Source organism: Kogia breviceps, chromosome 15, assembly GCF_026419965.1.
Source record: "Kogia breviceps isolate mKogBre1 chromosome 15, mKogBre1 haplotype 1, whole genome shotgun sequence".
In the NCBI taxonomy this organism is placed as follows: domain Eukaryota; kingdom Metazoa; phylum Chordata; class Mammalia; order Artiodactyla; family Physeteridae; genus Kogia; species Kogia breviceps.
Genome location: NC_081324.1, coordinates 7,355,464 through 7,371,794, shown reverse-complemented (window position 1 = coordinate 7,371,794; position 16,331 = coordinate 7,355,464). Strand labels below are relative to the sequence as shown.

General features: G+C 39.2%; 1 protein-coding gene and 1 non-coding gene across 5 annotated transcripts in view; one reads left to right on the top strand and one right to left on the bottom strand.

Annotated features, from left to right (window-relative positions):
• The window catches only part of DOK6 (docking protein 6), a 407,473-nt gene that overhangs the window by 312,867 nt on the left and 78,275 nt on the right, over positions 1-16,331 (top strand). The gene's annotated exons all lie outside the window — the stretch shown is intronic.
• Positions 8,214-8,286, bottom strand: TRNAE-UUC (transfer RNA glutamic acid (anticodon UUC)). The gene has a single exon. It is a non-coding gene; the product is annotated as a tRNA-Glu (tRNA).

The window sequence follows — 16,331 nt, the reverse complement described above, 5'->3', positions numbered from 1 at the left end:
TGCTGATGTTAATTTTCAGCCAAAATGAACAACTGTGATGTCACTTGCTATTAGTCGCCAGCTGTAGTTCTTTAATTCTAGTTGTTCTGAACGGGCAAAATGCTCATAAGTGAGTCATTTAAATTGTATTTCATAAAGGAAATTTCAAGAGCTCTTTCACGCAGCTGCAATTGTCTGCCGTAAGGAGAGCACTCAGTGTACTGGGTTCCCATCCCCGTTCAACCACTCACTGTCCGTATAATCTTGAGCAAGTTATTTAACTTCTAAATGTCTCATTTTCCTGTATCTGTAAAATGGGGATACAAGAGTTCTACTTATTTGGCTGTAATGAGGTATCTGTGCATTAACGTATGTAATGTGCTAAGAACAGACCTGGCACTCAGAAAGTACTATGAAAGGTTCATTATTATGATGGTGATGTTGAATAATTATAAGACTTGCAATGTTTGTGAAGACACTAAATTTTTATTCCCAACTATAGCCACGTAATGTCTTCCAGTCCTTTACAAGTATGTCTAACAATCTTGTACCAAAACGTTTGCAAAACGAAATTTAATTTACATTTGCTTTTGATGCGGTTGTATGTTTATCTTATCCTATGCCACTGAGAAGCAAGTCCAGGAAAGTGGAGTGAAGCAATTGCTGTGAAGGAGTTAGAGATGGTAGGTCCACCTACTAAGATCTCAGGCAGTGGAAAGCCAGGATTTGGGTACACCATGGATCTGGGCACTCAGAGATGGAAGGGAAAGGGGGCAGGTGTTTAAATAGCAGGCTCAGTATGGCTTAACAAAGAAACCAAATGTTTCTGAAAATCACAAAATCAGAGACTTCATCAACTTGGTGCATATATATAAATGGAGTCTTTGGTTTAATTTCAACAGTGATTGCAAAGCTATGCTTTTCTCTGAAGGATAATATTGATACTAATTAAACTACTCCATAGGTAGTCCATTCTTTAGAATAAGTTGAACTAATGACGCTTTTCCAAGGGCATGCTACCACAACTTGAGAACTGCCCCAATTCCCCAAATTCTAGGGCTGTAAGCACAGATTTCCAGGTCTCCCAGATACCTTTTCTTTTTCTTTTAAAAGACCTCCTCTACATGCACAAATCTCTTTTTAAAAAAGAAATTCCAACAAGTTTGGAATAGAATTTAAATACCCTCTATCTAACTCTTAATTGATTTATACAAAATAAAACAAAGGTTTGTGCCATAAACTAGGCAATAGTGTAACTTGCGAGTTGGAAAAGTACCGGAAAACCTAAGATATAAAAATGTTGCATTTTGTTTATTATATATTCACTACACAATAAGAAGATAACACTGCTCATTGGCTTTCCAGTTTTAAAACCAAGCCGTGGAAGATAAATATTGATTAGATAGAAAATGTTTATACATTTTTAACGTTAATAAAAAGATTACCAAGAAGCTATACAAGCAATGAATTCCTCAAACATCGTTGTTCAGGCAACTGAAGTATTTACTTTCATCCTTTAAAAAAGAGATGATTTCAGAGTGTTACTGGCTTTATAGATAAACTTGAATGAGAAATAATGTCTCAACAACCGTTTCTTAACTATAAGAGAAAGAATTCAATATATCTTTTAACATCATATGCATGTAAAACTTGGTTTTGCCCCATTTATCACCATCCTTCCTAGGGAACACATGAATAAACATATTTTGATATATCTCTATAATCTGAGTTAGGCAATGTTTCCATTCTTGTTTGAAGAATCTGATATCTAGAAAAGCATTGTGCATAAAACAGTTCATTTGCACTGTGGAGAACTGGATAAAAAGAATCACTAAATCGGTAAGACTGTTAGAGGGGTGTACTTACATTTCCTTCAGTGAGAAAGATAATGAAAGAATGAATGAATATTAACTGACTCCATTAAGAAGTTTTAAAGGAGAAATTGGCCATTTATTAACTCTGTTCACAGATTTGTAAATAATACATTTATTACTCAGTGCTCAAAATGCTGCGGGGTGGTAGGGAAAACAAGAAAAAGCCAACAATGTTCCTTCTCTCAAGTGGCCCAGAATTTTGTGGGATCAAAATTTTGTAATTTTGAGTAAGCTTATCTTTTTCTTTTTACTCCTTGAAATGTCACGTTTTCCATGCTTTATTAATGTAAATAATTAAATCAGATGGTTAAGAAATGCCATTACAAAATTTTGATTCAACTATACTAAAAACACCAGTTGGTCATGTTTATGTTGTCATGACAGTAGAGCCTGATTGATTTCTTGGATAATCAACTTATTGGAAGTTCCTCAGTCAAAGCTCCATGGAGAATGATTTCTTCAGTACAAGAAGACACTCTTCCTTTTTCCATTCAGATGTAAAGCTTCAGCTTCTCACTCTTTAGTCCAGATAAGAAAGGGAACATGATCATGATAGTAAAACGGAGAGTGATCTTAAGTAGTCCTATATTTTCTTTATTTCCTAACTCAAAACTAGCCTTATTTTAAAAGATAATTGTGTAAGGGGGTACATGGGAGAATTAAGCCACGATAAAAAATTTTAAACTGGAACTCTGTCTGAGATTACTAAGATTCAAATATTTGAGGAAATTATTAAAGCTAGATAGTTAAACAAATGGCACCTCTAGAATTTGTTTCCATTTCATAGAGCTCATGTACTTAAAACCCTCCAAGTTCTTCAAATTCTATTGCCAAAAGCATTTATAGTTGCTCTGCCTTGCCATGTGCAACATTATTGAGGAAAGTTTTCATTGTCTTGGTGAACATCAGAAAGCACATTGCAAATATGCCGGCATGGCTTAGCCCCCTGTGGGTGAGTGTAGGCTGACTTCATCTTCAACAAGACCTAAAATAATTTAATTTTGGATTTCCGTGGATCTCTACACACATACACACACAACACAAACACACACACACAAACAAACACAAATAATACAAAAAAAACGTCTTTTTTAATTTGCTTTTTATGTTTTTAAGCTTTACAAGTATTATGAAATGTCCACAGGGAAGGAGCAGCTGAGGTGACATAAATGTAATTTTTAAAACACAGATTTTTCCTGATATCTTATCAAAAATAAGTAAAGGAAGTTGGGGGGTGGTCGTTAGTAACGTTGCAATATTGTAAGTGATTTAAAAGGGAACGGTCTCCCATAACAAGAATTAGTGTGTCCTTTAAAAGCATAGTGTCTGGAATGCTCCTGTTTCCAGTAATTCCTGGTCACCAGAAAAGCTCTGTACACAATTTAAGGACAAATAGCATCAGTGTTATTGAAACACCTGCAAGATAGCAAACCCACTTCTAATGCCTAAAAAACAACACTGGCAAGACTTGTTGAAGGCACTGCTGTCCAAAGCTGTCAGTTCTTTGGTTTTCCTAAGCTCTAGTGGTTGGAGAAAAACAAATAGCAGAGTCTCACATAGAACTTCTTCCCTAGAAAACAAATTGTTTTCTTTCTGTAAGCTTTGTCATTTTACTTGCCCTTTTTACTAGAAATATAAGAAACAAAATTAAACTCGCACATTTGACAAACTAAAAAATTTTTACTGTTCCCAAGACAATAAACCTTTTGAACAGTAATCATTTAAAAACAAATGATCTTATTTCCTTTTATAATGTAAGATGAAAAGAAATTTCTGGGGAGGAAGCAGCATTGTTTGACTCTACCTACTGCCCTGTAGGCACGGAGGTGGGTCTGATGCCGCCCTGTCTCTGGGGAGGGCAAAGTGGAGAGGGGGAGAAAGAACAAAGCAGGCTTTATGTACAACTAGCTTAGACTGAGACTCGAAATGAGTGAATTTGCCCTTCTAGATTGATGCTTGATCATAAACCTTACCCAAGTATTGACTGCTACCAGCCTGTGAAATTATTTTTTGTCTAAATAGTTGCATGAACGAGGAAATGCTATTCCATTGCATCAATTCCAAGATGCACACCTTTTTCACAGTTTAACAGCTCTCTAGTCAGATGGGAGCTACAGTTTAATTAGCAGCACTGGTCTTTTGTAGTGCTACATAAAATCACATTGGCTTTCTAATGATGGCATCTTAGAGTGTATAAAATACCGTAATGCTTGTTGTAAGTATTCTGAAGACACTAAACTGTTACTCCCAACTGTAGCTAAATTATATCTTCCAATTCCTTTCAAGTATATCTAACAAGGCCATGAGCACTATGTGCTCATTTATAAATTTTGAAGGAATAAGAAAGCTTCCAGAACGGGATGAATCCTACGTAGTTTGGCTTCCTTTTGAGTGACAACATTCTTCATACCCACAGTTTACAGGAATCTCGATCAGCTGTGGGGAAAAAACAAACAAACAAACAAAACTAGTCTTCCCATACTGAAAAGGTGATTAGTATGGAAACATAATAATCTCGTGAGCCACACACAGGAAAATGTTAACACTTTTTGCAGTCTCTCTTCTAGGTATACTCATACAAGTTTACAGAATTCTAGGAGAAGTTTAAATGTGTGATTTGTGATTGCAAGTGGTATTTTATATCCAATATATAGGAATATCTGTTAATGAATTCATCGTCAAAGTTCTATTCTTGATTCTATGCCTCAACATTATCAACTATTAACCAAAAGACAAGAGCCTTTATTATTACTGACAATGACCAGTTCCCTGCTGGGAAATGCCATTAGCATTTTTGTGAAATTTTCTTTTACTGATTGACAGACACTGATTAAGCTAACACAAGCTCACTCAATTAGAACAACTTATTATAGTTGATAACTAAATGGGCCTGTGTTCCTAATGTTTCAGAACACTAAAGGAAATTTCGTCTCTAAACAAACACACAAAAACAAAGAAAATATACATTTCTGTCTGCAATAAATATACAAATGAGATGGAAATGACGAGAAGGCAATGCGTAATTTTTCTAATACGTGGTGCTGAGACACAGTGTAATAGTAAATATTTTATTTAGATCATGTTCTTTTCCCTTAAAATTTGTTGTGGGTACTCTAGATGTCACTTCAAAAAAAGCATTATATCAGGGGCTACCCTGGTGGCGCAGTGGTTGAGAATCTGCCTGCTAATGCAGGGGACACGGTTTCGAGCCCTGGTCTGGGAAGATCCCACATGCCGTGGAGCAACCAGGCCCGTGAGCCACAACTACTGACCCTGCGCATCTGGAGCCTGTGCTCCGCAACAAGAGAGGCCGCGATAGTGAGAGGCCCGCGTACCGCGATGAAGAGTGGCCCCCACTTGCCACAACCAGAGAAAGCTTTGCACAGAAACAAAGACCCAACACAGCCAAAACTAAAAAAATTAACAATTTTTAAAAGCATTATATCAATATATAATATTTATGTATAATATTTAATCAACTTGATTAGAATTGATAATGTATAAGGAAAATGAATGCCTAACACTAAAAATTTCAACTTCTATGTTTAAAAAATACAATTTTGTTTCTTTTATTTGTACTGCTAGAATGGAACAATAGTAAGGAAATTACAAAAAAAATTTATTTTTAAACTGTAGTAATCTTATTTATTGAGGGTCATACAATCTGCTCTTGGCAATTACAAGAATAATTTCCTTAAAAAAAAAAAAACCCAAAACAGATGTCAAAAGTCAGTCAAGATGACTCAGCATAAAAACATAGATGACATATACACATACAACCCAAAGAATCAGACTGACTCCTCTTTGGCGTAGTGCTGTAAAATAGGGAAACACTTAGGCCAGTAGTGGTCAAACTAAAATCTAAGAAATTGATGTAAGCATTGCATGGGAATAATTAAGGATGCTTTCAAAGAATGTGAACATGGTTCACGTTCTGGGATGTATTCAGTGAATGCATACACATTACGTGGAAGCAGCATGGCATGCTGGGTAACCAGGTAGACTCTAGGGAAAGACAAGCAGAGCTGTGTGACCTCCTGCAAGTCGCTTACCTCCTCTGTGCCTTAGCTACCTCTTCTTAAAAGAGGAGGAAGGATCAATAATATCTACTTCAGAGTGTTAGAATGCCACCTGGTCTTTAGTAAAAGGTCAGAAATCATTAGCTAATTCATAAAATAGCAAAGAAAAACCTTTAATTTTAAATGGGTAAAATTGCATAACCACCACTAAAGTTCATCCCAGATTTTATTATATGCAGACATTGGAAATTAATTATATAAACCTTATTATAGCCGCTAGATATTTATATATTTCAAAATCAAATGACAGAAAAAATTTTTTTATGAAATTTAATGCTTTACTATGTATTCATCATATTCCTTATATTCAAAGGGTGTCTCTGTAAATGTATCTGCTTACAGATGATAGACAGATGAATGATTGATAGATAGATAGAGACTATATATTCTTAAAATCATTACTGACTACAGGTAAGAATATACCTGTATTTCATACTCAAAGTATTTATGTAGATGTTTGTAATAATTTCTGTTATTCCAAAATCCAGCTTTTTTCACACTCTATGAAAGTATTTTGGCCAATACATGGTTTAAAATATATAATAATGACATCTGTTTTGTTTCAAGTTAATGAAAATAATATTCTACGAAGTCCAATTTTAAATGTCACCTGGCAACTTCCACTACATGACTATATGAACTACATTTTATTTGTTAGTCTGGTACAAACTCAGCAAGGTATCTTCTCTCTTTTTTTTTTTTCCATTTATCTTGAATAAAATGGAAGATTAAGTGTAAGGTGTCCCCTATTGAAAATTAAGTCAAGTCTGTGAGAAGCCAATTGTCCATAAACCTTCCGACTTCAGAGGACTGTTGGAACAAATCCAAACAGTGCCAATCCAAGCTTGGCTGGCTAACGCTCTCCTGGGATTCTGTTTCCATACAGTTTCCAAGTTTCATGAGCTGTTTTCCAAGCTGAACAAGTAAAACTGAATGTTCTCGACCAGGAGTGCACTGGTGTTGAGCATTTCCTTCTTAAGCAGCACTGTTTCTTCTTGCACTGATATACATGTCACATTAACATATTGCCCAACCACCTGTATTTTTGCAGTGCTTCTTACCTACAGTGTGTTTCCCGGCCCATTTTTCTCTCGTCTCAGACAAACCAGGGCCCATGTTGACACATCCACCCGTAGGAGGCATTCTTTAACTCTCTTCATACAGAAAAGCTGTGTCTGTCTCTTCCCAGCTGATAGTACACGTACGTGCAAACGTACACGCACTCTGCTCACCTGTCTCCCCTCTGTCTTCCACCCCTCCCACCTGCCCGTACTGACCACCTATTCCTGACTCACATTACTAGAGTTTTTTTTTTACTTCTATCAAGCTTTTAGACGTAGATCCAAGTAGATGCCTCTGCCTCCTTTGTCATTCCTTTGATAGCTCATTTTGGACAAATCTCCACATCTTGACCACATGGAGACTCGGACGCCACTGGTGTCAGCCACCTCTCCTTGCAGTAGCAGCAGTAAAGGTGCAGCTGTCTTTACTGAGCACTTCAGACATGACAAGCATTGTGCTTTTCACTCTAAAAGCATCATCTTATAAAATATTTAAAACAACACTGAAGGCACATTATATTAATTTTAGAGGTAAGGAAAAATTGAATCTTAAAAAAAAAGTTTAAGTACCTTTCCTGAAGTCAGAAGGCTAGGCAGCTGCGGGGTTGATACTTGACAACAGGTCACTGACAGCAGAGCCTGTGGACTTAACTCCGTGATTTTGCCACACAAATTGTGGTGTTCTGTCTTGAACATAGCAAAGAGGCACTCGCATTCTGGCCTTGATCCAGTGGAATAGACCCAGTTGGTGTAATTCTCACCTTACCTGCTCTTTGAATAAGAGGGTTCCAATAATTTATTTTACAGTGAGTGTGGTAAAGAGGAAAGAACATCAGGGCTCCGAGCCTCAGAAACATTACCCACCGGCTGCGGCAGCATGAACAAATTACATGACCCCTCTGAGCCTCATTTTCCTTGTCTGTAAAGTTCAGAGGGCATATGTGTTGACAATTATGTGGATATCAAATGGGATAACCTATGAAACCAGTTTGCTCAGGGCCAGGCCCATAGAGAATGACTCATAAATGCTAATCTATAAATGCTGAATTTTTCCTCTCCCAATTATATAGATTTGTGTCTCGAGTGCTAAAATGATTTTTAAAATTCTAGGCAATAATTAGGGAGAGACAGAGCAAAAGGAAACTAGATTTTTTTATTTTTATTTTTTCAATACTTTTTCTCTTTTTTTTGGCTGCACCGCGCAGCTTGTGAGATCTTAGTTCCCCGACCAGGGATCGAACCGGGGCCCTCAGCAGTGAAAGTGCTGAGTCCTAACCACTGGACCACCAGGGAATTCCCCAGAATTGATTTTTTAAACCATTTTTTTAATACATATGAATTTTATGTAGGTGAACACAAATTAGCATTAACGTTTATCACAAGGGCCAGCAGAGTCCCAGAACAGCAAAGGGAAATTGCAAAGGGCAGTAGCATAACCTGGATAACGTTTGTGGTAAAAGCGAGAAGAGGTGCTGGTAGCCGGTATGTTCACAAAAATTGTATCAGTTGTCAGGCCCCTCCTGCTGCTTCTTGGCGGCACAGGTTCTGTCAAAGTACAAGGCTGTGTTGTCACGTGTTGTCATATGTGGGGAGGAAGCTCATCTTCCCGGGAGAGGTCAGCATTGGAGTCTAAAGAGCAGTGCACTCAGAAGTCAAGAGAACTGTTTTCTATTGGAGGTTTTACCTCGAGCAAATCCTTGAATTTTTTCTGGATTTTGATTTTCCATCTGTAAGATGAAAATGGCTGGATTCTCTAAGAAAGAGTCTAACCTCGAATTACACGGCCTGTGTACACAGTGAGCTCGGGCTTCCTCACACCATGGCAGCCTCAGAGCAGTGTGACTCGCACGGTGACTCAGAACAAGGGAGAGAAGGAGAAACTGCCATAAAGGTCTCAAAGGGCGTGGCCGAAACAAACAAAATGTCACATCTACCAGATGTTATTAATCAGAGCAGTCACCAACCAGTCCAGAAGCCCAGATTTAAAGGTCTGGAACCTAGAGACCCTATTTCTGAATGCAGCCTTTCCAAGAATTTGAAGCCATCTTCAATCCTCCACAAAAAATAATGCAGTATCTAATATTACTTGTGATGAAACTTCATCTGAAAGACATTAAACAGAATCTCTTGATGCTCAGAAAAAGCACAGGACAGGGCAGAAGCACGGTTCTAGTCTCATGCCTCCACTTCCTTAGAAAAGTCAGGTCATACCTCTAAGCCTCAGCCTCCTCTCATTTCAAAGAGGGATATTTCATCCCTTTCCTATCTCCCAAAAATTTCATGAGGATTTGACTAGATACAATAAATGATCTCTGGGCCAAATGCCAGGAAAAATGACCGAAAGATGATAAAGGTGTAGAATATTTGAATTTAGCTGAAAACAGGGAAGTGGTATTATTATCTATATGTGGTAAATGCCTAGGAATTTCTAGTAGACCAAGTGCAGATGAAAAACAGGAGAGATGAATGGATGATGGACAACACCACTGCTTGGAAAAGAAGCCCAGACGTGCTAAGAAAGAAGGAGAGATTACTAACCCATTTATGTGGAAGAGAGGAGGTGAAAAGACGGAGGTTCGGCTGAACCCTGGGACGGGGAGAACTTTTGTAAGTGGAGTTTTAAACTATAGCTAAAGAATGGGAAAATAAGTTAAAGAACCATAAAACAGTCAGGAAGCTTTGTGTGTCACATAAAATACCGTTTTCATGTGTACTGTTTCATTAAGTACTATTTTATAAGAGTACTTAAATATACAAGAGGACATGGACAGAAACATGTTAATTAGTAATTTGAAAATAATGCTTTCCTTCACATTTGATAAAGTAGATTTACAGGTTTTTTTGAATATATGGAGAAGGAAATTGAGTGAATAGTGTGTGTAGAGAGAGACTCTACATTCATTGTGCATCTTTTCAACTACCTATGAAACATTTACAGAAATTGTCATATATTAGATAAAAATTAAAAATAAACGTCAATATATAGAAACTACTCAGGCCATATTATCTGACCACAATGCATTATTAAATGAAAATTAATAAAATATGCACAGAAAAGCAATATCTCAACAAAAATGTACACAAGCAATCTCCCATATAAAATAGGAAATAATACCACAATTATATAATTTAGAAAAGAATGATTTTTTTTCTACTTACAAGCCATTGTGATGTGGACAAAGTGGCATTTGGAAGGAAATGCTTTCATTAATAAACAAATAAAAATGGAAATGGAAATAGTCAACTTGGAAAGATTGAAAAGACCAAGAAAACAAGACAGAGGTGGAAATTAATTAGGATAAAAGCAAAATATAAGAAAATATAAGAAAAACTGAAAAATATAAATTCTTTAAATAAATTTTAAACCCCAAGTATATAAGTTGGAGATGTGAAAGGACTTACAAAAACAGGCAAAATTCCTTTTAAGCTCCAAGAGAATTTGATGCTTTTTTTAATAAAAAAGTAAACGTCAAATAATATTAGACTTGAGACTCTTTGGGAACCCATGATCATAATTCTACTTGTACATACTAAACTAATTCCCTTGGATGGAATACTGACTTAAATGTTTTTTTCTACAGTTTCTCAAAATGCTTTAATATTGGGATCTATTCGTTTTAGTATCAAAAGAGCAGAAACAACTTGAAAGCCTTTCAATCTGGATATAGTGAATAAATTGGGGTATGAGATCGTCCTTTGTATTTGTCAGGGTGCAGGTAAGTAAATAGGGCCTATGCTAGGTAGTTCAGTAGAGGGAATTTCAATAAGATAGTTTAGACTCAAGATATAGGAAGAGCAGTGACGATCCAGAGACTAGCAAATGCAGGAAAGATACACCACCCCCAGCTCCCTTGCCTGCCACAGTGTCACGGAAGCCAGCAGAAGACACAAGACTCCCGGATCAGAGACAAAGGACTTGATTACTCATGGCACAGCCGGCAGCATGAATTCCAGGTTCCCATCAGTTCTCCTGCTCCCCAAGTCCCATGGAGCCATGTGGATGGAGCAGCCCAGGTGGCTGCTGCATATTGTCACAGCTAAGGAACCTGAGTTTAGGTGCCCGATGCACGGGGAGGCCAAACAAGTGGATACATTGGAGATTGGAGCAGAGAAAGATGTATTGCAATGCCATACAAGGAGAACTGGGCAGCTCATGCTCAGAAAGCCCCAGTGCCCCAATGGTTCTTCGAGAAGAGTTTTTATAGGCACAGTTTCGAGGGGAGGGCTGCAGGGTGTGTGGCCTTCCTCCGGTTGGTTGGTGGTGAGATCAGAGGATGATGGGCCAGGAATCAGCCTCTGGTCCCAACCAGCCTGGAGTCCACGTGCTTAAGCTCAGCCTGAAGCTACCATCCTCCACCTGGGAGGGGCCCTTATTGCCTGTAGAAGAACTCAAAGGTAGGTATCAGATTGTCAAGTATATCACTTGAGGAGGAACCAGGACCCTGCCCCATGGCTGCACTATTGTTTCTGCCTTCCCTCACTCGCCTAATTAGTAACCATTTGAATCCGCCCTTGGGAACCCAGGGAAGGTCTAGGAGACTGAAAGCCTTTTTCCTACAAACAAGACACGGAATGGCTTTGGTACCCAGGAGGGCCCCACAGGGTCCTGCTTGGTTTCATAGGAACTCCTAATTTTATAAGGTGGCTGCTAGCAAACCAGCCCAGCCTTCACCCTGGAAGAAGACAGTTATCTGTGTTTTCCTGGTCAGGAAACAAATATGTCCTCCACCCTGGAGAAAGACACTCTCTTCCAGGCCTGTTTGCTGCACAAGCAAATAATAGTAAGGAACAAAAGTTGTCACAAGAAATGCAGAACCACGAGTGGCCCAGGAAGAATTCTTTCCTAACAACTACCTTTCAACCAAACGTTTTCAAAAGAGTTTTCTGAAGTTTAGGGAAGGGGAGGGAAGAGGGTTGCAGCAGGAAATGATCTCCTCTTTGAGATCGTACACTCTTCTCCGATGTTGACATCTGTATACCTACATATTGCCTAAATGGGAGTCAGCAGAAGCTGCCAATCCTTGTTTATATCTTTAAGAGTCTTCTAAATATAAGGTTCTTTGCTTTGGGGTTTCCTTTCTTATCCACTGGAAGGCAGCATACCTCTTAGCTGTATGATGCTCAGATAAAGGTATTAACTGAATATCCATAGGGCACACTTTGGGCCAAAATCATCCTCTTGGGCTCTGGGCTTTGTGAGACGTGTAGTTGTAGCTCTCACGTAGAACAGAGATGTTTTAACTACTCTCCAGACTTGGTGAGCTGTGACTTCTACTCTTTCCAGATGCTAATAAGCAACTTTTGATTCATTGCTCTGTATCCCAGTGAACTGACTGCTGTTTCCAAAAGAATGAAACCAAGAGAGACTTAGAGTCAAAAATGCCAAGAAATTTATGACAAGGGTCTCAAGAAGTAAATTAGCTGCTTCTAGATCTAGTTGATTTTTGCATCTAAGCTGAAGCATCCTTTCCAAATACTGATCTTCTGAGAAGCATATGACTATTGCCTGCAGGAAAGAGTCCATGGTTGAATCTTGAGGGTGCCCTGGCAGTTTTGGCTGCAGAATTTTGTACCATTTCTCGAGGATTTTCTCACTGACTGAGGCAACAGAAAGAATCATCAGGACAGATCCTCACTGAGAAGAAATAAAAGAACTTTGAAGACATGTATCCATCTTGTTTGATTTCTTAAAATAGAGTAATTGCTTCGAAATGATCTCACAGTATCACTTTCTCTTTTATACATGTTATATAGATGGTTATTTGCAATATAAATATAAACTGCCCTATGTGGTTTTGTTATACATACTCTTATGATCCTAAAAATCCTCCAAGTCAAAATGATGTATTGTGCTTTCAATTCAGAAATTACTACACCATTTTAAACTATACAGTATTTTTATCTTAATGTTTTTAATTGGCATGATTGATTATAATATGGAACATTAAGGGTGATTTTTATATGTCATTTTGTTGAACCCTCTTACCAAGAGAAGTTTTTGAAGAGTTTAAAATTAAAATTAACAAAATTCTCTAGTAAAAAAAGGCTTGAAATATTGCTACACTGTCTTTGACATTGTGCCAATCAAAAAGGCTAATTTATAATACACTGCTTAAACTTAATAACAACATTAAAAGTTACTGGATAAATCAGATGATAGATTGCCGATTCTACATCATCTGCTAGATTGCCAATGGCACAAAATACTTGTATTATTTTGTTAGGGCAGCCATAACAAAATACCACAGACCAAGTGGCTTAAACAAAAGATATTTATTTTCTCGCAGGTCTGGAGGTTGAGAAGTCCAAGATCAAAGTTCCAGCAGGGTTGGTTTCTCCGGAAGCCTCTATCCTTAGCTTGCAGATGGCCTCCTTGCTGTGTCCTCACATGGCCTTTTCTCTGTTGATGTATATCCCTCGTGTCTCTTCCCCTCTTTAGAAGGACATCAGTCCTGTTGGACTAGGGCCTCACCCTTATGACCTCATTTAGCTGTAATTAACCTCTCTAAAGGCCTTATTTCCAAATACATTCACATGAAGGTTAGGGTTTCAACATGAATTTTGAGTGGACAAAATTTGGTCCATAACTGTACTCAAGATATAGTTTTGCATCATGAATGATGAAGGGATTCTCTAACGTCTAGGAGAAGACTTAAACATCCGAGATGAAGCAGACAAGAGTTGTACCTGTGGCAAGGATCCTGAGAATTTTCACATTCAAGTTCTCAAATAAAAATGTTAGAATAAAGAGAAACTAAAGAATGAATGAAGAAATAGAAGGTTAAAGGTCTCTGAGAACTTGAAAACAGTGAGGAGTGGAAAAACAATATGGGGTGATTCAGATAAAAATTTTATGGAGGAAATTATTCTCCAGTGTTTTCCAGTTATTTATTTCCAGCAAACAAATTGTGTTTACTGTGTTTCCGTGATACCTAAGACTGACCATTTGGGAGGAAACATGTTTCCCAGAATTTTTTAAAAACAGAAGGAGAAGCACTTTTATCAAATTTTCAGAAGATGAATTTACCACTGATGCTCTGCTGGGTGCTAAGTAGTAAACAAATTGATAATATATTAGAAAAAAAGAATAAAGAATAGACAAGTACGATTAATATGAGATTCATTTTATGGATTAATTGATGTTATTAATGGGCATTGCTGACCCTAACTAACGCTTTTATGTGTTTAATTAAATTTACGCCTCACGTGAGAAATTGGCTTTAAAGGTGCAAAAGCCCTTTTGTCCCGCGACAATTTCATAAAATGAGCCTTGCCTCTATTCTTACAGTAGTGGGTGTTGGGTGTCAGTGTGTCTGAGGCTATTTTGTGTCTTCTTAGCGTGCACAGCTCACCCACAGAGATTCTCCAACGGTTGGGTCTGGGGTAGAACTGGAAGTGTGGGCAGTTAACAAGCATCCCAAAGATTCTGAAAAGCACTGCCCTATTGTAACCCAGAAGTTTCGCTGCTCCTCAAAGCTCCCTATCTACCAATCATGGGATGTGGGTGTGTTCGTACACCTATTTCATAATAAAAAGGAAAAACTTTGAAATATAGCAAATTTTGAAATTATAAAAATTGGCTGCAATGTTGCTATGTTTGGAGGCATCTTTAAAAAAATAAAAAGAACTTCAACAGGGCCAGACTTTTAAATACACCGAGTAGGGCACTTCTGTGGCAAGACACAGCAGTTCTGGAAGTGCCTCGCTACTAAAAACGTGAAATCCAATAAATACGTTCAAGCCCAATGGCTTGACCTTCTGTTAAAATTTAAAAGCCCCCTAGTTTTATATGGCTTTAAAGGGCCTGTTATATCATACCAGGCACTCCGGACAGCGCCTTCTTCGAAGGGTAGCGCCACTGGATGCAGACGGATGAGAACTTTCGGGGGTTGGGAGAGCCCCTTGGGGCAGCGTCCACCCCAGGGAACAAATGGCGCTCTAAGGCCACGTCTGACCAACGTGACCCTTACAGACCCCAGTTTTGCCAAGAGTCAGGCATTAAATAAAGGGGAAATGTGAGGTGTTATTAATTAGAGGACTGCCCACTGTCAGAAAGTGCACGTTTGCTCAGATTACGCCAGAGAAATGTGCACGAAGGCCAAACAAAACCATTTCTGGATGTTTTTTAAAAACAGCGTGGGGCTTCCCTGGTGGCGCAGTGGTTGAGAATCCGCCTGCCGATGCAGGGGACGCGGGTTCGCGCCCCGGTCCGGGAGGATCCCACGTGCCGCGGAGCGGCTGGGCCCGTGAGCCACGGCCGCCGAGCCTGCGCATCCGGAGCCTGTGCTCCGCAACGGGAGAGGCCACAGCAGTGAGAGGCCCGCGTACCGCAAAAAATAAAAACAGTGTGAATCAGTAAAAATGAACTTCTTTCTTGAAAATGCAACGTAAAGTATGATTCTATTTGAACTAATCATGTGTCTGAGCATCACCTGATGGGATGTTGTGTGGATCTCTGCAGCGAACCTTACAGTTTATCTTTCAAATAAGAAAATATACCACACTTTTATCGCAGAACTTCTCAGGGAAGACACTTTTCCTAATATGTACAAACTGCTAGTGCAGGAGCAAGGAAAAAGATCTATTTGAGGAAAGAGCCATTGGCTGAGGGTGGGAGCGGGTGTCAGGAAAAACTGTAAGACGCTGTACGTTCAGGCCACTCAGGATGGCGGCTCTCCTGCTCTCTGTCCATCCCCTGCCCGACCAGGGCCTGCTTCACCTACACCCTGTGCGTTACGACCGACCTTCCCGCGTACTTGCCCCAGGGCCCAGCTGGTGATTGTTCTTATCAAAGGGACGGCGAGGCGCATGCCCTCCGCCGGTTTCCCTGGTAACTAATGAGTCCACCTGACGTCACTCCCCATATAACTGGCAATCCCCCTCCCCCAGCAAAGACTGCCGCCATGTCCTGCCGCGTCGGGCCTGCCTTGCGCCGGCACACGGTGCGGTGTCACTCCGGGACCTGGCTTCTGACACGTAAGCTCCCCCATCCGGTAAACCACTGATGTCTCTGTTGCCAGCTCCGGGCTCGCTCTTCGGCCTTGAAGCTGGGCAGGCACAGGGCTTGTAGGCTTGTGGGGTGCAGCCCAACAGACAATGAAATGGGTGAAAAAGAAATAGTATCTGGTGTTTGGCACCATTTGGGGGTATCTGTCTCTGACAGCGCTTGCACCTCCATTTTTTGAGTTATTTTACAATTCAGTAAATTGTGGAAAGCCAATAGTATCAATAATGCAGGTAACTCTTGCTTATAGAAATGCAAATAAACTTGTCTGATGGAATGTAATTGATTATTGCTGTGGCTATTTACCAGCGTTCCTGATCAGCTGTAAGCCCTT